Source organism: Macaca nemestrina, chromosome 8, assembly GCF_043159975.1.
Source record: "Macaca nemestrina isolate mMacNem1 chromosome 8, mMacNem.hap1, whole genome shotgun sequence".
NCBI lineage: Eukaryota > Metazoa > Chordata > Mammalia > Primates > Cercopithecidae > Macaca > Macaca nemestrina.
In genome coordinates this window covers 66,447,873-66,474,430 of record NC_092132.1, presented here as the reverse complement: position 1 = coordinate 66,474,430, position 26,558 = coordinate 66,447,873, and the positions used below count along the sequence as shown (strand labels likewise).

General features: G+C 34.7%; 1 long non-coding RNA gene across 1 annotated transcript in view; it reads right to left on the bottom strand.

The window, feature by feature from the left end:
- LOC105483547 (uncharacterized) overlaps positions 1-26,558 on the bottom strand; it is a 47,557-nt gene that overhangs the window by 13,881 nt on the left and 7,118 nt on the right. The window contains exon 2 of the long non-coding RNA XR_988386.2: positions 15,351-15,488. This is a non-coding gene — a long non-coding RNA (uncharacterized lncRNA). The remainder of the gene's footprint in view (positions 1-15,350; positions 15,489-26,558) is intronic.

Below are 26,558 nucleotides of genomic sequence, written 5' to 3'. Positions count from 1 at the left end.
ATGGCTAATTGTAGAATCATTTGAAAATGCAGAAAATATTATAAATAATAAAATTAGTATTGCCCATGATTCTGTCACAGAGATAACCATTGTAATACTTTTGTGTTTTCCTTCCAGCTTTTGTCTTTCAAAGCTGGCTTCATATCTATTGCTGTGTTTTAAGAGTTCCTTGTATATTTTAGAAAATATTCTTTTTTGTTTTGTTTTGTTTTTTTGAGATGGAGTCTTCCTCTGCCACTCAGGCTGAAGTGCAGTGGTGCAATCTTGGCTTACTGTAACATCTGCCTCCCGGGTTCAAGCGCTTCTCCTGTCTTAGCCTCCTGAGGAGCTGGGATTACAGGTGTCCACCACTGCACCCAGCTAATTTTTGTATTCTTAGTAGAGACAGGGTTTCACCATGTTGGCCATGGTTGGCCAGGCTTGTCTCAAACTCCTAATCTCAAGTGATCTGCCCACCTCAGCCTCCTGAAGTGCTGGGATTACAGGCGTGAGCCACTGCAACCGGCCAAAAATATTATTTTATCGGATGTATCTTTTGCAAATATTTTCCCAGTCCTCTGGCTTGTCTTCTCATTCTCTTGATGTTGTCTTTCACAGATAAGTTTTTAATTTTATTGAAATCCAGCTTATTAGTTATTTATTTCATGGATTCTGACTCTGGTGTTGTGTATAAAAGGTCAGTCTCATATTCAAGTTTGTCTAGATTTTCCCTATGTTGTCAAAGCAGTTTTATAGCTTTGCTTTTTACATTAGGGTCTATGATCCATTTTGAGTTAATTTTTGTAAAGAGTGCAAGGTCTATGTCAAGGATTTCTTTTTGCATGTGAACATACAGTTGTCCCAGCATGATTTATTGTAAAGACTATCTTTTCTCCATTGTATTGCCTTTTCATCTTTGTCAAGGATGATTTTACTGTATTTGTGTGAGCCTATTTCTGAGCTCTCTATTCTACTCTATTGACTTTTTTTTTTTTTTTTTTTTTGGTCCGTACCACAATGGAGTATGATACTTTCATTGTAAGTCTTAAAATTGATAGTGTCAGTCTTCCAACATTGTTTTTCTCCTTCCATATTAAGTTGGTTATTCTTGATCTTTTGCCTCCCAATATAAACTTTAAAATTAGTTTGTCAATATCCACAAAATAACTTGCCCAGATTTTGATTGGCATTGCACTAAATCTATAGATCAGTTTGAGAAGAACCTACATTTTGACAATATTGAGTCTTCCTATCCATGAACATAGAATATTCTCCTCATTTATTTAGTTTTTCTCTTCTTTTTTAATTAAGATTTTGCAGTTTTCCATATACAGATCTTATACATATTTTGTTAAGATGTACACCTAAGTATTTCATTTTGGGGGATGGTAATATACATGGTAATGTGTTTTTAATTTAAAGTTTCGCTTGTTGATTTCTGGTAAATAGGGAAGAGATTGACTTTTTTATATTAACCTTATATCTTGCAAACCTGTCACAATTGCTTATCAGTTCCAGTTTTTGTTTGTTTGTTTTTTGCCTTTCAGATTTTCTACACAGATAATCCTGTTATCAGCAAACAAAAACAATTTTAGTTCTCCCTTCTTAACCTATATAGTTTTCATATTTGTTTCTTGTCTTATTGCATTAGATAGGACTTCCAATATGATGTTAAAAGGAGTGGTGGGAGGGGACATCCTTGCTTTGTTCCTTACCTGAGTGGGAAAGCTTCTAATTTCTCATCATTAAGTGTGATGTTAGCTGTAGGTTTTTAGTTTTTAGTAGATGTTCTCTATCAAGCAGAGGACGATTTCATTTATTCCTAGTTTCTGCAAGATTTTATTGTGAATAGGTGTTGGATTTTGTCAAATACTCTTTCCATGTCTACTTATATGATAATATGATATTCCTTCTTTAGCATGTTGATGTAATCAATTATATCAATTAATTTTCAAATATTGAATCAGTCTTGCATATCTGGGATAAATCCAACTTGATCGTGGTGTATAATTCTTTTTATACATTGTTAGATTCGATTTGCTAATTTTTGGTTAAGAATTTTTATATCTATATTCATTACAGATACTGATGTGTTACTTTTACTTCTTGTAATGTTTTTGTTTTTGTATTAGGGTAATGCTGGTCTCACATGGTGAGTTACGAAGTATTCTCTCTGCTTCCATCTTCTGAAATACATTGTAGAGAACTGGTATAATTTACTCATTAAATGTTTGGTAGGATTCATCAATGTACCTATCTGGGCCTGGTGTTTTCTGTTTTGGAAGGTTATTAACTATCAATTCAATTACTTTAATATACATAAGCCTGTTCAGATTGTCTGTTTCTTCTTATATGAGTTTGACACATTGTGTTTTTTTATTATTATTATTATACTTTAAGTTCTAGGGTACATGTGCACAATGTGCAGGTTTGTTACCTATGTATACATGAGCCATGTTGGTGTGCTGCACCCATTAACTCGTCATTTACATTAGGTATATATTGGCCCATTTCATTTAGGCTATCAAATTTGTGGGTACAGAGTTGTTCATGGTATTTCTTTATTATTCTTTTAATGTCCATGGCCTCTGTAGTAATGTTCCTTTGTTCATTTATTATATTAGTAATTTGTGTTTTCTCTCATTTTTGTTGCCTGGTTACAGACTTACCCATCTCATTTATCTTTTCAAAGAGTAAACTTTTGATTTTCTTGATTTTCTTTATTGACTTCCTGTCTCAATCTCAATTGACTTCCTGTCTAATCTATGTCATTAATTTCTGCTCTAATTTTTATCAGTTATTTTCTTCTTACTTCTTACTTTTTTATTTTCTTCTACTTTCGATGTAGTTTGCTCTTCTTTTTCTAGTTTCCTAAAGTGGAAACATGGTTTTTAGATCTCTCTTCTTTTCTAATATATGCAATAAACACCATAAATTTCCCTGCAAGCACTTCTTTTGCTGCATCCACACATTTAGATGTCGTATTTTTATTTTCACTGAATGCAAAATACTTAAAATTTCTATTGAACTTTCATTTTAACTCATGTGTTATTTAGAAATGCATTCTTTATTCTCCAAGTGTTGGGGGATTTTTTCAGCTATCTTTCTGTCATTGATTTTTACTTTAAATCCATTGTAGTCTGAGATAAGACATATAATTTTATTATCTTAAATTTATTAAGATGTGTCTTATAGCTCAGTATGTGGTCTATCTCGGTGAATGTTCCGTGGGAACTTGAGATGAGTGTATATTCTGTTGTTGGATGAAGTAGTCATATATGTTAATTATGTCTATTTGATTGATGGTGCTGTTGAGTTCAACTTTTTGTTTTTACTGTTCTTCTGCCTGTACATTTCTAACAGAAGTTTTTCAAATTAGAAAAGTATAACTAGCTAATGTTTATATCATTCAGCTAATGTATATTAAGCACTAATGTGCTAGTGACTAGGGATAAATTTATGAACAAAGATAGAGCAAGTGTCTCTTTCTCTTGGTAAGCTGGTAAGTTTTGTAAGAGATATGTGTGGTCAAATGTGCACACAGTGTTACATGTACAGGTAGAATTCCTATCTCCTTACATGCAGGCCAAGGTTCCTTGGATTATAAGTTCTTGTGAGCATTTACCAGTTTCCTAAAAACCATGTACATAATACTAGTTTTGAGACATATGAGATATGGCCAGACAACATTTTTTTTCAATGAATCATTTTGAGAAAATAAATCTCTCTAGAAAGAAATATATATTTTCTTAGGCATCATTTTTTCCTCCTCAAACCTACTCTGATTATGTTATTTTAGCATAGGAGTTTCTGAAATGTCAATTCTGTAGATTTTTAATGCAGCACAAGACATATTGTAATATGTAAGCTCTCCCTTTCTCCTAAAGTTATCAAGAGTAATGTGACTTGCTAAAGTGAGACAAAAATAATCTGCTCTTTCTCCATCTTATATTTGCCCAATTAATAGGATGAAAAAGTTATTCTACTCCCCACTTGACTATGAGGCTGCTAAATTGGAAAAAAAATCAGCCTGTACTATACACATATTTTAAGAGGGGCAAACTAGAGCCTGCCTGGAAAAGTCAGTATCCATTTTCAAATACATGTGAGCACCTCTTTTTTCAACTTCTTCTTTGGCATCTCAAGGTCAGGCTACAGAGAAATGTCTTCTGCCTGATTGTCACTGTTAGCCTCCAAATACTTGGAAAAGATGTATTTTTGACCCTAAAATCATTCTTGGTTATGCTTTGGTTGAGACCCAATCATCTGATCTTACAGGGCAAGGGGCACCCAAGGAACTGGAGATGAGTAGATATTGTTTATTATAAGAGATCAGCTTAGTGTATCCCCCCTCCTGCCGTGAAAAGAAGTTCACACTGAAGTAAAAAGAATTTGTGTGTCTAAGGGAAAGAGCTGGAAGAAGGTAACCTCCAGTGAATCATCAGCTATGGAAAGTAATTTCTCAGTCCCAGAAACATCATATTTATTTTAGAAAATCTAAACAGAAGTGAGGGATTAGGCAATAAAAAGTTGACAAAGAATTAGTTTTAAAGATGTTTTCCATTTGCCAACCATGCCAACAGTGTGAATTTTAGTGTCACATTTTTGATTCTTTTATTTAGTGTCATTTTAAAATTTATTTTGGCAAACTAAAATTATTTTAAATTTTGCCGTTTATTCCTGTCAATTACATAATTAACTATTCAGTAAACCAAAGATCTAAACGTAAATTAGGCATACAGAAGAATATTCTGTTCCCTATACAGAACTGTGGAAAGATAAGCTGGAGAAAGTCACAATCAGCTTTTCTGCAGAGCTCAATTTCTCTCAGAAGCCATCGTAATTTTTTTTTCAAATCTGTTTTAAATTAACTTATATTTTCTGACAATGCTGTCTTTTGAAGATAGCAAGATCCCTGATTTTTAGTACACATTGTATGAAGTGAGTATTTGCTTTTATTGGTCCAAAACTTTGTCACTCAGATTTCAAAGCTTAATCTCATTTAATTATGTAAAGATTTGGTAAAGGGGTCTGTGTTAACATTACCCAGATCATACAGGGTGTTATATATTTAGGCAGTTTTCCCCTTTTAGTCTCTGACTTTCAAGGCTTTCGGGGATATAGATAAATAAGAGGACTCTTAGTAATATTGAATAAAATGTAATTTAGTTCATGTTCTTTGAAGGGGGTCAGATTAGCATTATCTATCAAAATTTAATGTGTGGACATCATCCATTTACTCAGTAATTGCAATTCTAAGAATTTATCTTACATAAATGGTCATACATATTTGCCAAGAGTTATTCAATCCTATATACACACATGTTTTTATATATATATATATATAAATAACATGTGGGTATATATAATATATATGAGCTGATGTGCAAAGATCTTAAAAAAGAGTTTTAGGTAAACAAGATAGTTATATAGGAAACTATACATATATAAGAATGTCTAAAACAAATGAAATGTATGTTTATACTTATAGTTTATGATATATTTAGGTATTGAGACTGGAAGTTAGATAGTTCGTATTATAAAGATTTTCTTATTTAATTTTTTTATTTATATGATTTGCTTTGTTTCCATGTGTCTTGCACTCTGGATGGAATGAAGGGTTTCTCTCCAAGTTTGTGTTGACTATGCCTGCTGTAGAGCTTCTCTATCTGGGAGTCTTAATCATGTGTTTCTGATGTTTTGACATCTGGGGACTTGCTGATCCTGGAGAGCCTGTCCCTTTCAGGGCTACCCAGCTCCTGGAGATGGTAAACAGCTCACTTGCTGGAGCCCACCACTCTTCTCACCTCTTTTATCAGGTTCTTATATTGTGGGCCACTATTTCCCTGCCCCAACCACTCCAGGAACTGGAGACAGCTTCTACACCCCAGAACCTGCTGCAGTTATTCAAACTGGCCAATCCTAGACCTGCTAAAACTGCCTCAACTGTTTCTCCTCACAGAAACCACTGGATTCTCCTGCTGGAAATTCGTGTGGAAGGCTGCCACCTCTACACTTGGTAGTTGACCTGGGTTTCCCATTTATCTCAGCAGTCAAGAAGGAGAGATAGATGTGGAGGGTGAAGTGTGAGGACAAGCTGAAACCCATAGACCCCATCCTCCATAAATCTTTCGCTGCATCTAATCACTAAGACCTTCAGAAAGAGACGGCAACAATTTATTTCTGACTTTTAAACCTTATGTGAATTTCTTGCCAAATCTAACTCAGAATCACAAAATAAAGAAAAGTCTTCAAAACATATTCCTAGCTTAGTTAACACAGTCAACCCAAACCATCACAGATACCTTCCAGTTTTACAAGACATGGCCTGGAATTAACACATTACAGCCCATTGGACAGAACCAGCCATGTAACCTCCCATAACTGCAAGGGGCTAGGAAATGTGAGAAAGCTCATGGACATTAATTCAGCAGCCATTAAATGTCCCTGCCATGCCTACTATGTCAGCAGGAAACATTTATAGATCTCAGTGTACAACAGTTTGTATAAGTTGTCAACTTGATCTCTAACAAAAATATTTTGTTTTAGTGCACCTATTTGTCTTATTAAAAATTTGTAATTAGTATTAGAACTATTGCCACTATAGCCAAGATTTAAATTGCAACTCTGAAACTTCTGGGTTTTGCTCAGGTTTTTTATTTTTATTACTTTTTTTTTTTTTCAGGGAAAGCGACTCTGTAGAGAAATGTTCATCTCTTTATTCCCTCATGCTTTTCTTAAGCATTATTACATCTAAGTATTTTGAAAGGAGCTTCAAGCATTGAGCTTTCCTAATTGCAGCATTCAGCAGCCCTTGAAGTATGGACTCCACTATATTTCATTTTGTGTGTAGAGAGCAGGAACGAGAGAGAGGAAAGTGGAAGATTAAAGAAAACCCTGCAAATTAGAAAACTAATAGAGCGCCTCTATATGTATTCTTGGAACAAATTTGATGTTACCTGGAGTGGAAATATGAGCATTTAGGGAAAAGTATATTTTTACAGCATCTTATAAATGAAAGAGTTGGTCATTTTATACTGATGAGTCATTCTGGACGTTATAAGACTTTTCTTTTAAGGTTATTATGCAATGACAATAACAGGAAGCCAACACAAAGCAATTGCAATTACTCCCAGATGAAAGGAAGAAAGAATTAATTAAAGCTCTTTTCTTCTTAAACAAAGAAAAGAAATAGAGATTTACTTATTCAGACAAATAAAATTTTCACGAATTTCTGTTGAGCTAGCCCAAATTTGTGTAACAAGAACAAATTAGTGCATGGTTTGATTCCATTTGAGATTAAAATTAAACAGTACTACAGCATAAAATTTATGGCTCTTCTGATAATTACTCTTTCAGTATATATAAAAATAAAAAATACAGCAACATCAATATAAAGTTATTGCTGAAACTTTCTCCACTCTGATACAGCACAGCATTAAGCAGTTGACCATCAAGGTATTTTATTTTCCAGAAAATCTGAACCGGAAGTCACTAACTCTAGAACCTGGTCTTGACTCTGACTAGGTGTGTGATCTTGGACAAGCCCTTAACATCTTTGAACTTTGCTTTTCTCACCTGCAAAATTATCTATTTTGATGTGATATTGATATAGCAGCATGTCCAATGAATATATAAGGCAAGCCACATATGTAGTTTAAAATTTTATAGTAATCACCCTTTAAAAAGTCAAAAGAAGCAGGTAACATTAATTTAAAATATGTTATATTGAATGACTATATCCAAAATGGTATCATTTGTACATGTAATCAAAATTTCATGTACAAAATTTGTACAAAATACAAAATTTCACATCATTTTACTTTGCAATCTTGTACATATTACACTTATAGCACATTTAATTTTGAAGGTTAAACTTTATTGGAAATACTTGATCTGTATTTAGATTGAATAAAATTTACAGTCAAAAAAGAAGATTTATATACCTAAGGCATTCCTAATATACTTAAAATTTTTCTAATAAGATATCAGTTTTAAAATTTAAATTAAATAAAATTAAAAATCTACTCCCTGAACAATTCTATGTCAAAAATTACATAACATTAAGAAATGAAGAAATTGCTACATGTGGAACCTAGCAAGACTGAGTCATAAAGAAACAGAAAATCTGAACAGCCCAACAAAAAATACGGAGGTTGAATCAGTAATTATGTCTTCTATCAAAGAAAAGTCCAGGACCTGATGGACTAATTGCCGATTTCTACTGAACATTTAGAGTAGAACTAATACCAATTTTTCTAAAGTCCTTCAAAAAATTAAGAGCAGGGAGTACTTCCAAAATCCATTTACAAGGCCAGCATTACCCTGATAACAAGGTCAGACAAGGACACTACAAGAAAAGAAAATCACAGGCAAATATCCGTAATGAACATAGATACAAAAATCCTCAAGAAAGTACTTAGCATGCTGAATTCAGCAACATTTTAAAAGGATTATTCACCATAATTAAGTAGGATTTGTCCCATAGATGCAAGGATAATTCAACATATGCAAATCTATAAATGTGGTACACTACATTAACAAAATGAAGACCAAAAACCATGTGATCAATTCAACAGATGCAGACAAAGTATTTGACAAACTCTCAATGAATTAAGAGTGGAAGGAATATAAAATAATGGTCATACATGACAAGCCAAAAGCTAACATTATACTCAACAGTGAAAAGATGAAAGCTTTTGCTGTGAGATGAGGACAAGACAAAGATGTCCACTCTCATTTCTTCTGCTTGACATAGTGCTGGAAGCCCTAGCTAGAGCAATTAGGCAAGAGAAAGAAATAAAAGGCATTTATATTGGCAAGAAATAAGTTAAATTATCCCTGTTTGCAGACAACATGACCTTATATATGGAAAACCTTAACAACTCCTCCAAAAAACTGTTAGGACACATAAACAAATTCAGTAAGTTGCAGGATATGAAATCAACATACCAATTCAGTAGCATTTCTATAACCTAACGATGAACTATTTGTAAAAAGAAATCCAGAAAACAATCCCAAACCTTATACACAAATGCTGCCAAAATAATAAATAAATAAAAACTTAAGAATAAGTTTAACCAAGGAGCTGAAAGACCTGTATGCCAAAAAATATAAGGCATTGACTAAATAAATTAGAGGACACAAATAAATGGAAAGATACACCACATCCATGGATTGAAATAATTAATATTCTTAAAATGTCCATCCAACCTAAAGCAATGCCTATCAAAATTCCAGTGACATTATTTCACACAAATGGAAAAAATCAGTCTTAAACTTTCCATGAAAACAAAAAGGAACTCAAATGACCAAAATAATCTTGAATGAAAAGAACAAAGCTGGAAGGCTTTCACTACCTGACTTCAAAATACACTATTATACAAAGCTATTGTTGCCAAAATATCAAGGTACTGTCATAAAAACAGACGCATAGATCAATGAAATAAATTGGAGATCACAGAAATAAATCCTTACATTTACAGTTAATTTTTTTTAAGTTTCTAGGAATACATAATGGGGAAAAAGAGCCTCTTCCATTAGTGATGTTGGGACAGTTGGATAGCTACATGAGCAGGAATGAAATTTGACTGTAATCCCACACCATATACAAAATTAACTCAAAATGAATTCAAGGCATAAATATAAGACTTAAAACATAAAACTACTAAAAGAAAACGTATGGGAAAAACTCCATGACATTGTTCTGGGTGATGATATTTTGGATATAAAGCTGAGAGCACAGACAACAAAAGCAAAACTAGAAAAATGGAATTATATCAAATTAAAAAGATTGTGCACAGCCCAACAAAACAATCAACAGTGCAAAGAGACAATGTACAGAATGGGAGAAAATATCTGCAAAACATATAATACGTCTGATAAGGGGTTAATGATCAACATATGTAAGGAACTTGACTAACTCAATAGTGGGCAAACAAATGGGCAAAGGATCTGAAGAGACAGTTCTCCAAAGAAGACATACAAGTGGCCAACAGTTAAATAGAAAAATGCTCAAGCTCACTAATCATAACAGAAATATGAAGTAAAACCACAGAGATATATCATCTCGCCACCATTAGAATGGCTGTTATCAAAAAGACAAAATATGCCAAATGTTGGAGGTAATGTATAGAAAAGGGAACTCTCACACATTGTTGATGGGAATTTAAATGGGAATTAAATTAAATTATGAAAAACAGTATGGAGGTTTCTCAGAAACTCAAAAATAGAACTACCATATAATCCAGCAATTCTACAATTGATTATACATCCAAGGGAAATAAAATCAATAAATGTGGTACATTTATTGTCAAAGAAATATATGCACTCTTATGTTCACTGCAGTATTATTCACATAGTCAAAATATAAAATCAACCTAAATGTTCGTAAGTGAATAAATGGATAAAGAAAATGTGGTACAGATTCAAGAAAATACTATTCACCCTTAAAAAAGGGAGAAATCATGCCATTTGCAACAACATGGATGAACCGGGAAGACATTATGTGAAGTGAAATAAACCAAGCACAAAAAGACAAGTACCACACAGTCTCATTTATAAACAGAACATTAGCAAGTTGAACTCATGGAAGATAGTGGAAGTGTGGTTACTAGGACTGACGAGGGGAGCTGTCACCCCTTTGATGAACATCTCCAATGAGAAATAAATAATGGCCAGGTGTGGTGGCTCATGCCTATAATCCCAGCACTTTGGGAGGCTGAGGCGGGTGGATCACCTGAAGTTAGGAGTTCGAGACCAGCCTGGCCAACATGGTGAAACCACGTCTCTATTAAAAGGACAAACAAATTAGCCAGACATGGTGGTGGGCACCTATAATCTCAGCTACTCGGAAGGCTGAGGCAGGAGAAAGAAGAATCACTTGAGCCTGGGAGGTGGAGGTTGCAGTGAGCCAAGATTGCGCCACTGCATTCCAGCCTGGGTGACAAAGCAAAACTCCATCTCTAAATAAATAAATAAATAAAGGAATAGAAAATTTGAATAGCCCAACAAACAATAAGGAGATCGAATCATTAATTATGCCTTCCATGAAAGAAAAACCCAGGACCTGATGGCCTGACTGCTGATTTCTACTGAACATTTAAAGAAGAACTAATACCAATCCTTCTAAAAATCTTAAAAAATTAAGAGCAGAGAGTACTTCCAAACTCCTTTTACAAGGCCAGCATTACCCTGATACAAAGCCAGAGATGTCCATCAAAGGATTTAAAATTTCCATTAGACAGACAGAGTAAGTTCAAGAGGTCTATTGGAGAATATGGTGACTTGTATATTAATATCTGAGTAGATTTTAAGTCTTCTCTTCCCCAAAAATGATAAATATGTGAGATAGTGCATATGTTAATAAGTTCTATTTAGCCTTTTCTGTAACGTATACACCTTTTTAAACCACATATTGTACAAGGTAAATATGTACAATTTTCATTTCTCAATTAAAAAAATTCTACGTTCTACGATACATTAGCCACATTTTAAGGGCTGAATATCTTCATGGAGCTGCTACTCTTTTGCAGAATGTAGTTCTAAAATTTCTGCTACATCTACTTCTCCATCTATGAAGTTCCTACAGAGTAGATGCTTCTCTACAATGAAAAAGATTGACAGGATTACCTCCATATTTCAGGGGGTACTAATTACCAAGGGAGATATAGTTCCTTGTGCTACCTTCCTTCTCCACCCTAGGTACTGTATTTTGTGGATAAAGTTCATAAATTTTTCTGCTTTTCCAATTTCCGGATGAAAACATTTTCAGTTTGGTGGGTTTAGTAAAAATTATTAGACAAGAAAAAAAAAACCCTCAACTCTGTCTTTGACAGATTTTTAAAGAAATAATGACTGTCCAATATGAGATTTACTAAATAAGATGTGTACAAAGATATTCATGGCAACATTGCATGAAATAGCAAAAGAAACACAAACGAATCAGATAAAAGATACATAACATGAAGTATCTACATATATTGGGGTATAATACATCTGTCAAAAGCAAAGAATTCAATGTACATTAATAAATATAGATCAAATGGTGTGTTCAAAAATAATAAAATTGTGTGAAGTAAGTGGCAGAATAAGAATCAGGATTTAAAATGCATATGTCAAACAATACTGTAGGCTGTTTAAGGACACATGCACACACATAATCATACAGGTGATACATTGGAAAGCTACACTTTTGAAGTAGGAGAATGAATGCTCACAGGAACAGGGCTGTATTGCACTGGAGGTTGGGGAAACAGATAAAGATGTAATGTGTACAAAACAAGAAAGAGGATTACGTTAATATCTCTCAAATCCTGTGTGCTTGATGTCATCATATACAATTTAAAATGCACAATAAAAGTTCTGAAATAGGAATGTTATATATTCAGTTTCTGATCTCAAAGCATTTATAGTCTAGATAGGAAGAGAGACAAATTCGTTAGTTCGTTTCCACACTGCTATAACGAACTGCTTGAGACTCGGTAATTTAAAAAGGGAAGAGTTTTAATTGATTCACAGTTCCATGTGGCTGGGGAGGCCTCAGGAAACTTACGATCATGGTGGAAGGCAAAGGGGAGGCAGACACCTTCTTCACAAGGAGGCAGAAAGGAGGATGACCAAAGGAGGAACTTGCCAAAAACTTATAAAACCATCAGATCTCATGAGAACTCACTCACTATCACAAGAACAGCATGGGGAAAACTGCCCCATGATTCAATTACCTCCACTTGGTCTCTCCCTTGACAGGTGGGGAGTACAGGAATTATGGGGATTACAATTCAAGATGAAATTTGGGTGGAGACACAGCCAAACCATATCAACACATATACAGGAAATCACAATTCTGTGTAATAAATCAAAACTGTGGCATAATTTACAAATGTTCTTTATGGTTAAAACAAGGGTGTATCTGGGCCGGGTGTTGTGGCTCACGCCTGTAATCCCAGCACTTTGGGAGGCTGAGGCGGGCGGATCACGAGGTCAGGATATGGAGACCATCCTGGCTAACCCCGTCTCTACTGAAAATACAAAAAATTAGCCAGGTATGGTGGTGGGCGCCTGTAGTCTCACCTACTCAGGAGGCTGAGGCAGGAGAATGGCTTGAACCCTGGAGGCGGGGCTTGCAGAGAGCTGAGATCTCGCGGCTGCACTCCAGCCTGGGCCACAGAGCAAGACTCCGTCAAACAAACAAACAAACAAAAAACAAACAAACAACAACAACAAAAGGGTTGTATCTAATGAAGAGAGCTTATTTTAGTTTATTTTTCTTTAAGCGAAGCTCTCAAAGAAACAGAAAATAAATACATTATCACATACCTATTTCTGGTATTAAGAAACATCTGTTTAGCTAGCCTGATGCCCATTTTTCTGTTCTACATGTTTCTATTAAAAACAAGAAAAAGTGATGGGGAGAAGGCTAACGTTCTGTGAAGACCTAGTCGGTGCAAGTGAGACTACAGGTAAATCAGTTTATAGTTGATTATATTTTATCTTTTTAGTGACTTTCTGAGATAAATATTATTATCCCTATTTTATACACAACAAAGAAGCTAGGGGAAGTTGAGAAACTTGTTGCTAGAGTGACCTATTTAAGATTATATACCACCATGTTATTATTCTGTTTAAATTCTCTAGTATTCCTTCAGAAAAAAAAAAAAATCAAATTCTTTAGATAAAAAAGAAAGGCTCTCCAAACATGCAATCCAACTTCCACCTCCATTCTCTTTTTTTCTAGAATGGTTATTTCTCTTCCTGACTGATAATTGAGTTTTTGTTCTTCAAGGCGTATTTGATTAATACATCTTGGATGCCTTCTCTGTCCCGGTTTAGGAGGGTGGGTTTTGTATAATTTTCTTCTGTGCTTCCTGATGCTCTGCACATCTCATGCTGCGTTATAATTATTTTTATTTACTGGTCTGTCTCTTCCATTTTCTATGTTTCTATGTTTTTCATTGTTATCCTCAGGAATAAGCACAGTGCCTGTGTAAGAACTAAGTAAATATTTCTTGAATGGTGAAATTCATTTAATGGAATGTAATCTAAATATAAACTGAGTTTTTCCTGTCTATATTTTGTCCAGATTCTTTCTCTTGGATCCATCCCTCTCATCATCTCTACTCCAACCCACATTTGGCTTCAGGGAGAGGAGAGAATAACCTCTTACCTTATAATTCTTACTCTCTTTTTCTCTTCTTGCTCAGTCTATATACTATCTATATTCCTTTGATCCATTAATATACTATCACACTATAATCTCATATATACCTGCAGCCATTCTCTGTTTTCAAGTAAGAGCTTTCCCATTTTGCACCCAATGCCACCTCCAGAGATGATGGTCTCTAAATCTATTATCCAAGACTAGCATCTACACAGAATATCTTTGCCTCTATATCTGAGTAAGATCTCATCTTGATATGCTACAAATTAGGATAGTGGTGGTGATTGGCAGGGCAGGAGTATAAAGGAGGCATTAAGATGATGGTTGTGGATTGAAGTGTTAGTTCTGTTGTCTGTCGAGAATTCATAACGGAAGAGCAGCATTCAGTTATTTTTATAATATGAAATAGTGTATCATTCTCTTCAGGTTTAGGTTCAGTCATCAATTCTTGTACAGTAGGAAAAATCCCACTATTATGCTATAATATTATGCATACCTGCAGCCATTCTCTGTTCTTAAGTAAGAGTTTTCCCACGTTGCGCCCAATGCCACTCCCAGGGATTATGGTCCCTAAATCTGTTCTCCAAGACCAATGTCTACACAGGAATATCCTTGCCTCCTTTATCTGGGCAAGATCTCATCTTGATATACTACAAACTATAAACCACATGAAAATGTAACACTGCCTGCCAGTGCACCCTAATAAAATAGTAGAAGATGAATGAAGAACAGAAACGAAACTAGTTATACATTAGAACAAGCTAGTAAACACAAGTGGAGGCTGTGGTTTCCATTTCTCTCAGTAATTATTTCTAACCCTAAGTAAGCTAGCTTATTTATAACTTTCTTCAGTGTAGTACACGACTCATTTTTCCTTTGCCTTAGCACCTTCCTCGCACCTTGGTTGACTGAGGTTCTTTGTCTTATGAAGTAGCCTAATTTTTCATTCCTGAGGAATCTGTGCCCTTACTGGTCTTTCATGGATATAGCAATGATATCTGGTCAAACTCTTCTACTAATTATGGCAGTGGAAGAGGTATGCCGGGCATACCTCTTGATATGCTACAAATTAGGATAGTGGTGGTGATTGGCAGGGCAGGAGTAGAAAGGAGGGATTAAAATAATGGTTGTGGATTGAAGTGTTAATTCTGTTGTCTGTTGAGAATTTATAATGGAAGAGCAGCATATTATTTTTATAATATGAAATACTTACTGTATCATTCTCTTCAGGTTTTCCTCTTATATTTTCCTGCTCAATCCTTGGAAATCAGGTTTGGTTATCCCAGCCATTATAATTTATGCCAGTTCTCCTAATGATACACTGTACATGGCCAGCTGGTATCTCAGGTTTCTATTTAGTGAAATTAAAAAAAAAAAATCAAGTATCCTTTTGGAATTATTTCTCCCCTGAATTCTTAAATCTCTATAACAAAGAAAACATAATAAAGACCATATATGAAAAATCTGCAATAACTAATATATTCTATGGTGAGAGACTGAAAACTTTCCCTTTAAAATCAGAAAAAAGGCAAGGATGCCCATCATGCCACTTCTATTCAACGTACTACTGGAAGTTATATTCAGAGAATTGGGCAAGGAAAATAAGTAAATAAATCCAAATTGGGGAGGAAAAACTAAATTTATTGCAGATGACATAGTGTTAAATGTAGAAATTTCTAAAGATCTCTCCCTGTCTCTCTCTCTCTCACACAAACACATATACACTGTTAGAACTAATCAACAAATTTAGCAAAGTTGTAGGATGCAAAATCAACCCACGAAATCACTGACATTTCTATATGTTAACAGTGAACAATTCAAAAAGAGATTAAGAAAACAATTTCATGTATCATAGCATCAAAAAGAAGAAAATAATTAAAAACACAATTAACCAAGAAGGCAAAAGATTTGTACACTGAAAACTACGAGATTACCGAAAAAAAAAATTAAAGAAAACCTCTTGTAGAAACTTATCATGAAGACTGAAAGAATTAATATTGTTAACATGGCAACAACACCCAAAGTGACTTACAGATTCAATGCAATTACAACAAAATACTAATGCTGTAGGAATTTTTTGTTTTTGCAGAAATAGAAAAATCCATTTTAATATTTATATGGAATCTGAAGGCACTCTAAATAGCCAAAACCAAAACCATCTAGATAAAGAGGAACAAAGTTGAAAGTCTCACACCCTATGGTTTCATAGCTTATGACAAATCTGTAGTAATCAAAACGGTGGGGTTTTGGCATAAAGACAGACCCATAGAACAGTGTAATCGAATAGAGTGCCTGGAAATAAACCCTCACATATATGATCAAATAATTTTCAGCAAGAATACTAAGGCCATTCAAGGGGGAAAAGGCAGTTTTTTCAAACAACATTGTTAGGAAAGCTGCATATCCACATGCAAAACAACAAGGTTAAACCCTTACTTTATGCCATATTGAAAATTAACTCAAAATAGATCAAAGACTTAACGTAAGAGCTAAAATTCTTAAAACTCTTAGAAGAAAATGTAGGAGAAAATGTTAATGACATCGAACTGGGCAATGATTTCTTAGCTATGACACCACAAGCACAGGCAACAAAAGAAAAGCGAGATAGATTTGACTATATCAAAATTTAAAACTTTTGTGCACTATCAAAAGAGTGAAAAGGAAACTCACAGAATGAGAGACATTATTTGCAATTCATATACGTGATAAAGAATTAACATTCAGAATATATAAAGAACTTCCATATCTCAACAACAACAACAACAACAACAAAACTATGTGGTTCAAAAATGGTCAAAGGACTTGAGTACACATTTCTTCAAAGAAGACATACAAATGGCCAATGTGTATATAAAAAGATGCTCAATATCACAAATTATTAGGGAAATGTAAATCAAAACCACAATGTGTTCCACCTTACACCTAGTAGAATAGCATTATCAAAAAACAAACAAAGCAAACAACAAAGAAAACAGCTGTAGGCTACGATATGGAGAAATGGAAACCCTTGTGCACTGTGGGTGGGAATGTAAAACGATGCAGCCGTTATAGAAAACAGCATAGTAGTTCTCACAAAATTAAAAATAGAATTACCACATGATTTAGCAATTCCATGTGTAGGTAAAAAATCAAAAGAATTAAAAGCAGGCACTCAAAGAAATATCTGAACACCCAAGTTCATAACAGCAATATTCACAATAGCCCAATGGTGGCAGCAACCCAAGTGTCCATGGATTGATGAATGAATAACAAAATATGGCATATAAATACAGTGAGGTACTATTCAGCTTTCTAAAAAGAAAGGATTTTTTTTTTTTTTGAAACAGTATCTTGCTCTGTCACCCAGACTGGAGTGCAGTGGCACAGTCTTGGCTCACTGCAACCTCCACCTCCTGGGTTCAAGCAATTCGCCTGCTTCATCCTCTCAAATAGCTGGGATTATAGGTGTGCACCACCACTCCCAGCTAATTTTTTGTATTTTTGGTAGAGACCAGGTTTCGCCATGTTGATAAGGCTGATCTCGAGCTCCTGGCCTCAAATGATCCACCCGCCTCACCTTCCCAAAGAGCTGGGATTACAGGCATGAACCACTGTGCCAGGCCAAAAGGAAGGAAATTCCGACACATGCTACAACATGGATGAATCTTAAAGACATTGTGATGAGTAAAATACGCCAGTCACAAAAAGACAAAGACTATATAATTCTACTTATATGGGATATCTAGAGTAGTAAAATTCATAGAAACAGGCCGGGCACAGTGGCTCATGCCTGTAATCCCAGCACTTTGGGAGGCCGAGGCAGGCAGATCACTTGAGGTCAGGAGTTCAAGACCAGCCTGGCCAACATGGTGAAACCCCATCTCTACTAAAAACACAAAAATTAGCAGGGTGTGGTGGCATGTGCCTGTAATCTCAGCTACTCAGGAGGCTGAGACAGGAAAAATTAGCAGGGTGTGGTGGCATGTGCCTGTAATCTCAGCTACTCAGGAGGCTGAGACAGGAAAATCGCTTGAGTCTGGGAGGTGGAGGTTGCAGTGAGCCTAGATTGAGCTACTGCATTCCAACCTGGGCGACAGAGCAAGATGTCATCTCAAAAACAAAACAAAACAAAAAAATCATAAAAACAGAAAGTAAAATGGTGGCTTCTGGTGAATCAGGGTATGGGGAAATGAAGAGTTAGTAGTTAATGGGCTTGGGCTTGGAGTTTCAGTTTGGGAAGATAAAAAAGTTCTGGAGATGGATAGTGGTGATGGTTCAACAATATGAATGTACTTAATACCAGTGAACTGTACACTTAAAAATGATTAAATGCTGAATTTTATATGATGTATATTTTACCAGCATAAGAAACATCAACAAGAATTTTGCCCCGACTAATGTCCTTGACGTCATTGGGGAAAACATTTCCCCAATGTTTTCTTTCAGTAATTTTAGTTTCAGGTCTCATATTTAAATTTTTACCATTTTGAGCTATTTTTTGCACATAGTGAAAGATGGGGATCTAGTTTCATTTTTCTGAATATAGATATCCAGTGTTTATACTACCATTTATTAAAGAGACTATCCTGTCCTCAATGTATGTTCCTGGTACCTTTGTTGAAATGGGTTGTCTGTAATTGTATGGATTTGTTTCTGGATTCTCTATTCTGTCCCATTGGCCTATGTGTTTGTATTTATGGCAACATCATGCTGTTTTGGTTATTATAGCTTAGTAGAATTTTTGAGTAAGATTTCAAAAGCACAGACAACAAAGGCAAAAAAAAAATAGGCAAATTGGATTACATCAAGCTAAAGAGCTTCTGTACCATAAAGAAAACAATCAAGAAAGTGAAGAGATAACTTACAGAATGTGAGGAAAATATTGGCAAACTATCCATCTGACAAAAGATTAATCACCAGAATACGTAAGTAACTGAAACAACTCAATAGCAAACAAATCAAATAATCCAGTTAAACAAATGGGCAAAAGACCTGAGTAGACTCTCTTAGAAGAAGACACACAAATGTCAAACAGGTTTATGAAGAAATGCTCAACATAATTAATCATCAGGGTAATGCAAATCAAAGCTATAATGAGATATTATCTCACCCAAGTTACAATGGCTATTGCCAAAATGACAAAAAAAAAAAAAAAAAAAAAAGGCTGGTGAAGATACCAAGAAAGGGGAATGTCCATGCACTGTTGTTGGGAATGTAAATTAGTACAGCCATTACGGAAAACATTGTGGATGTTTCTCAAAAAACTAAGATTAGAATTACCATATAACCCAGCAATTCCACTGCCGATTTATATATCCAAAAGAAAGGAAACCAGAATATCAAAGAGTGTTAATCTCTTACAGCACTGTTCATAATAACTAAAATACAGAATCAACCTATGTGTCCATCAACAGGGGACTGGATAAGGAAAATGTTGTGTATATTCAAAATAAAATATCATTTAGCCATAAAAAAGAATAAAATTCTGTCATTTGGGACAACATGGATGGAATTGGAGGTCTTTATGTTAAGTAAAATAAGCTAGGCACAGAAAGACAAATATTGCATGTTCTTGCTTATGTGTGAGAACTAAAAAGGTGTATCTCATTGAAGTAAAGAGTGGTGTGGTAATGACCAAAGACTGAAAAGGAAAGGAGAGAGAGGGGATGAAGAGATACTGTTTGAGGGGTATAAAAATACAGTTAAGTGGAAAGAATAAGTTGTGTACTACTGAATAATAGCACAGTAGATGTATTGGTCCATTCTCACTCTGCTGTAAAGAAATATCTGAGACTGGGTAATTTATATATATTAAAAAAGAGTTTTAATTGGCTCATGGTTCTGTAGGCTCCACAGGAAGTATAGTGGCTTCTGCTTCTGTGGAGGCCTCAGGAAACTTTCAGTCATGATGCGAGGCAAAGGTGGAGTGAGCACTTCACATGGCCAGAGGAGAAGGAAGCAAGAGAGGGGGTAGGTGCTACACACTTTCAAACAACCAAATCTCAGGAGAACTCACTCATTGTTGCAAGGACAGTACCAAAGGGGAAATCCACTCCCATGATCAAATCAACTCCCACCAGATCCCCCCTCCAACTCTGGGGATTGCAATTTGACATGAGATATGACCAGAGACATGGATCTAAACCATATCAGTAGGGAAATTCTAGTTGATAACAGTTTATTGTATATTTCAAACTAACTAGAAGATCTCATCACAAAGATGAGATCAATATTTGGGGTGATGAATATCCTAAGTACCTTAATTTGATTATTACATGTTGTATACAGGTATCAAAATACATCACATATTCCAAAAATATGTATGATTAATATATACAATTAAAATTAATAATTAACTTAAAAATATAAAAAGGAAGAAACAAAATCTCTATAACAGTAGAACTCAGACTCATAGAAATGGGATAGGAAACCATTAAGTGTCATTAAGTGTACTTACGAATATAAATTTTTTTAACATTTTGGTATGGGACACTGAATGTGACATTGAGCTACTTAACAAATTTTTAAGTAAAAAATATGATGTTGTACAGAGATCTCTAGAATGTATTTATCTTGCATAACTTAAACTTTATCACCACTGAACATCAACTTTCCATTTCCCTGTCACTCCAGCCCCTGGCAGCTGCTATTTTACATTTTGTTTCTCTGAGTTTGACTATTTTAAATACTTCATATATGTGGAATCATGCATCACCCATCCTTCCGTAACTGATTTATTTCACTTATGATAATGCCCTACAGGTTCATTTATGTTGTCACATATGCAAGATAGCCTTATTTTTTAAAGATGAATAATATTCCACTTTGTGTTGTACACACACACACACACACACGCACACACATTTTCTTATTCATTAATCCAGTGAAAATTTAGGTTGCTTGCACGTTTTGGCTATTATGAATAATGCTGCAATGAACATTAATGTACAGATATCCCTTTGAGACCCTGCTTTCAATTCTTTTGGATATATTCCCAGAAGTAAGGTTGCTGGATCATAAGATAGTCATATTTTAAAATTTTTGCAGACCTTCTGTGCTGTTTTCCATAGTGGCTTACCATTATACATACACCAATAATGTATTAGAGTTCTAATGTCTCCACATACTGTCCAATCCCCCTTTTTAAAATAACAACCATCCTAACAGATGTGAAGTGATGTCTCGTTGTGGTTTTTATTTGCATTTTAAAGCCCACTGCTAGCATCATAGTCAATGGTGAAAAACTGAAAGCTTTTCCTCTGAGATCCAGAAACAAGGCAAGGATGCTTACTTTCTTTGCTTCTATTCTACATAATAGTCAAAGTCCTAGCCAGAGCAGTTATGGGGAAGAAAAAAAAAAAAAAACCACGAATAAAGGGCATCCAAATAAGAAAGGAAGAAGTAAAATTGTCTCTGTTTGCAGATGACATAATCTATACACAGAAAACCCCACAAAAATCCTATTAGAGCTAAATAACTAACTCAATAAAATTTCAGGATATAAAATCAACATGAAAAAAATCAGTTGCATTTCTATACACTGAAAATGAACTTAGTGTATAGATGAAAAAATTAAAGAAGTCACCATTAAATGAAAAGGCAGACTGTGTTCATGAAGTAGAAGAACAAATATTGTTAATATTAAGATGGCAATAGTACTCAAAGTGATCTACAGATTCAATACAGTTTCTATCAAAATACAAACAATGATTTTCACAGAAATAGAATTGAAACACAATAGAAAGCCCATATCTGGCTTCTGATATCTGATACCCTTATCTGCTATCTGATAAGGGTTTAATGTCCAAGACATATAAGAAACTCCTATAACTAAGTAGCCAAAACAAAGCAAAACCAAACAACCCAATTTAAAAATGAACAAAATACTTTAACAGACATTTCCCCAAAGAGGACATAAAAATGGTGAACAGGTATATGAAAAGATGTTATATTCTGACTAAGAGAATATGCTATATCCTACAAAAAGCACCCCAGTTCTGAAGAATGTTGACTTTCAATATGCTGCAGCTGGGTCTTTAATAGCTTATTTCTCTGTTATCTGAACCTAGTGTTTTAGGAAAATGAAGTGTAAAATAAGATCAGGAAATACTACTGACATTGCTTTACTTGTTTTAATATGAAACTTGTGGATGACAAGATGCATAATTTTAAATTTAGACGGTGGTCATGGTCATGTTGTACGAATCATGAAAAGACAGTGCAAATCAAAATCAGATTTGTTGAAGATTTATGCTGGATAAAACAAATTGTTGCCCACTTCTCTTGAGAGATGCATAATTTAATCTGTTTTACACCAGCAACTGACACACCCTCTGCAAGCATGTGACAGCTTGGAAACCTGGAATTGTTAGCTGTTGTTACCATATTTGATGTTCAGCAGAAGCAGCATCTGGAAAAATTTATGAAAAGTTTCATTTTCACTTCTGCATAGTTTATCTCTAAATTTGGTAAAATATACATTGAAAATCCCTGAAAAAATAGAAAAAGTAGGAGTCATCAGTCTTTTTTTTTTATTATACTTTAAGTTCTGGGATGCATATGCAGAATATGCAGTTTCATTACATAGGTATACTTGTGCTATGGTGGTTTGCAGCACCCATCAACCTGTCATCTATATTAGGTATTTCTCCTAATGCTATCCCTCCCCTTACCCCTTACTCCCTGACAGGCCCCAGTTTGTGATGTTCCTTTCCATGTGCCCATATGTTCTCATTGTTCAGCTCCCACTTATGAGTGAGAACATGCAACGTTTGGTTTTCTGTTCCTGTGTTAGTTTGCTGAGAATGACGGTTTCCACCTTCATCCATGCCCCTGCAAAGGACGTGAAGTCATTACTTTTTATGACTGCATAGTATTCCATGGAGTATATGTGCCACATTTTCATTATCCACTGTAACAATGATGGGCATTTGGGTTGATTCCAAGCCTTTGCTATTGTGAACAGTGCTGCAATAAACATACATGTGCATGTATCTTCATAGTAGAACGATTTATAATCCTTTGGGTATATACCCAGTAATGGGATTGCTGGGTCAAATGGTATTTCTGGTTCTAGATCCTTGAGGAATCGCCACACTGTCTTCCAAAATGGCTGAACTAATTTACACTCCCATTAACAATGTAAAAGCGTTCCTATTTCTCCATATCCACTCCAGCATCTGTTGTTTCCTGACTTTTTAATGATCGCCATTCTAACTGACGTGAGATGGTATGTCATTGTGGTTTGAGTCATCAGTCTTTTAAGCACAGTTTTGTTACTAAATGCTATTGTGAAATTATTCATTCTTTCTAAGTTTCTTCATCTGTAAATTGAGATTTTTTGATGCTCATCCTATTTACTTTGAAAAGCCCATGATATACTACTGACTCACCCACATATACTAAGAACCCAAAAGGTATTCATTGAATAATGGTAATGAGCCAGTCAGACTGATCTACATTTTGTTATGAGAATAGGAATAAACCTATTATAAGTGTTTTGTTAACTCTTTAGAAGAAAGCCACACTTGGTGTAAAACATTTAATTTAACTAATAAATGTTGGTGATGACTCTGTTTTGATTTAGGGGCTTGAATACATGTAAAAAAGCAAGTTGTGTTTATGTTATGCTATGTAGTTGATTTTTTAGTCACATGTAAAAAAATGCCTTCTTTTAATGTGTGTGTAATGATTGAACAGACTTCATTGGAAAGAATGAAAATTCACTTTTCCCTTTTGTCCAAATGGGCTCTGCGATAGTAACACATGTCTTATCATCGAAGGCTCTCTTTGACTGATCCTTTCCTTTAAAATACTTCCCACTGCTCCCTCTTCTTAGGGGTTTTCTGATCTTTCCAGCTCCACATTTTATTTCAGATTCTGTATTTAGCGCTGTCTTTCTCAACTACTCATATTTGTGGGCAAATCTTAGACACTCTCACATCCATATAGCGCTTTCAGGAAAGGCAGACTGGCTTAGAGTCTTATTTTTCCTCCATGTGCAGCATAAGGAAGGTAGAAAAGCTCCCTATGCACTTCGTTTAGAGGAACTTTCTTCTAGGGATTGCTATAGAACAAAAACATTCCTCCTGTCCATGTTCTATTCTATAATATCAACAGCAGAGAACGTGGCACAATGAAGAACTTTTTCTCTCCTTGTCTATAAAACTCCAAGTAATAGTGAGTGATAGACTTGGCATCACATCTAGCAAAATTTACAGTCATAACACCGAATTTTAAGTTTATTGACTTTGCTAATTATTAGTTCCAACATCATGGGAAACTATCTTAACCTCTTTTAGCCTCCATTTTGTCACCTTTTCATGGGGAATCAACTTTTTACAATAATTAGAAAAAATGTATTTAAAGTTGCTAGCAAAGTGCTTTGACTTGCATAGGCATCTAACAGATGTTTTCTCATTATTATTCCACAGAATACTATTCCATGGAAAGCACCCTAGTTTGGGTATGTATTTTACTATTTTTTTTCAAAGAATAATAATAAATGGGCCACTTTGAGGCCTGGTGTTTATTGTAACTGCTGCATAGTTAGGCAAATAAATCATTTTTTGCACCTTTCTAGGTTCCCACTTCGCATTATAGTCACTGCTATTTTCTACAGTTACTAGGAAAATTTCCAAAGAATGACAATAATTAGTTATTGGCTCTTCCCTACAGATACTATGAACTCCATGTCTGGAAGCTGAATTTCATTAAATCATTTTTCACGCATGCATCACTCCAAAAAAAATGCATGCGCCTGGGCCACACCCTGGGCAATTCTGATTCAGTGGTTCCAGGGTAGAGTTTGGGAGTATACAATTTGAAAACACTCCAGAAGTGATTGTGATTTGTGCCTCTGATTAATAAAAGCTTAATTAAATCAGTGCAGGAGGAGAACATGGGCTGTTACCAAGCTCAATAGCTTTTTCACTGTCATTCTTTATTCTTGGACACTTGTGCACAGTTTCATAGAGATGAGAATAGAATTTTAATTGAGGTCATATTTCCATGGGAACAAGAAATCCCATGCTCCTTCATATTTGCAGTTATCTGTAAAAAGGTATGCTATTGTTCCCTACAAATTGCTGCAATGCAGTGAACACCATTGAAGTTAATTTGCTGCTTCCCATTGCCTATAATAGAATGCAGCTTGCACATTTGTAATTGTAGAGAATGGTGTATTTGTGCAAGATTTTCCATCTCCATGGATTATCTTCATAAACAAAGATTTTAAAGCTGATGTCCACCACTCTGGATTTTAAAAATAAAGAATTAAAACCGACAGTGAGTAATGACTTTGCCTAAGGTCACACAGCTGGCTGCTTTTTGTTTTGTTTTGTTTTTGGTACACTCTATGTAATTAGCTACTATTTGTCTTGCGGGGTAGAGAAATGAATACATTTTACAGAAAGTAACAAACAGAGATATTAATTGCCAAAGAACAATAGAACTGTCAGTAAACTTCAAAGAGTTTATGATACTTTTCTGATTTCTTTGTTTTTCTACAAATCCTATAATTAAAGCAAAATGTACTGGCAACTTGTAAAGGCTAAGGCACAATATAATCCTGTTCTAATTTCCTCTAGCTTCAAGAAGAACAATATCTTATCAATAACTATTCAATCACAACAAAAGAACAAGAGAAACTTGAATGTATTATTATTTTCTTTCCAACCAATACACAAAACCTATAAAACACACATAAAGTAATAAATAGAATATTTGGTTTTAGAATCCAATTTATTTTAATATAATAACTATATTTTAATATAGTTTTTCATAGACATTCACAGAAAATGCTGGTTGGAGAGTGAATTGTGAACAAAACAGACACAGATGTGAATGTCTTCTTTTCCTTTCTTTTTATGTTCTTACTTAATGTCCAGTACATTCAATAATGTTTATAGACCATATGTAGGTAGAAAGGAAAACCCTGTAACAGACAGCTGTGGAACCACCACCATCTTAAGAAATAGAATATTACCCTTATCTTTGACCACTCTTTCTTTACCCTACACTTATTCTATTTGCTCTTCTCCTTCTGAAACAAAAAATATACCAAATTTGGGGGATTATCATTTCCTTGATTTTCTTCATAATTTTATCACGTCTGCATCTTTTAAACTTTGTATAATAGGGATCTCACTACTCTATATGTTCTTCTATTGCACACTTTTTTCGCTCAAAGTATCTTTTAAAGTCCTACTTCATTCATTTTCACTGCTAACACACTGCTCTCCAGGAATTCACCATTTTTTTTTCTATTAGACATTTGCATTTGCCTTCCCAGTTTCTTGCTGTTACAAGTGATATTTCTCTATTCATTCTTGTTCATGTCTCCTAGTGTCTAGGACATGAGCAAAATATCTTGAGGGTACATTTACCTAAGAGTGAAATTACCAGATTTTAAGACATGTGAACTTCCCCTCTGCTACATATT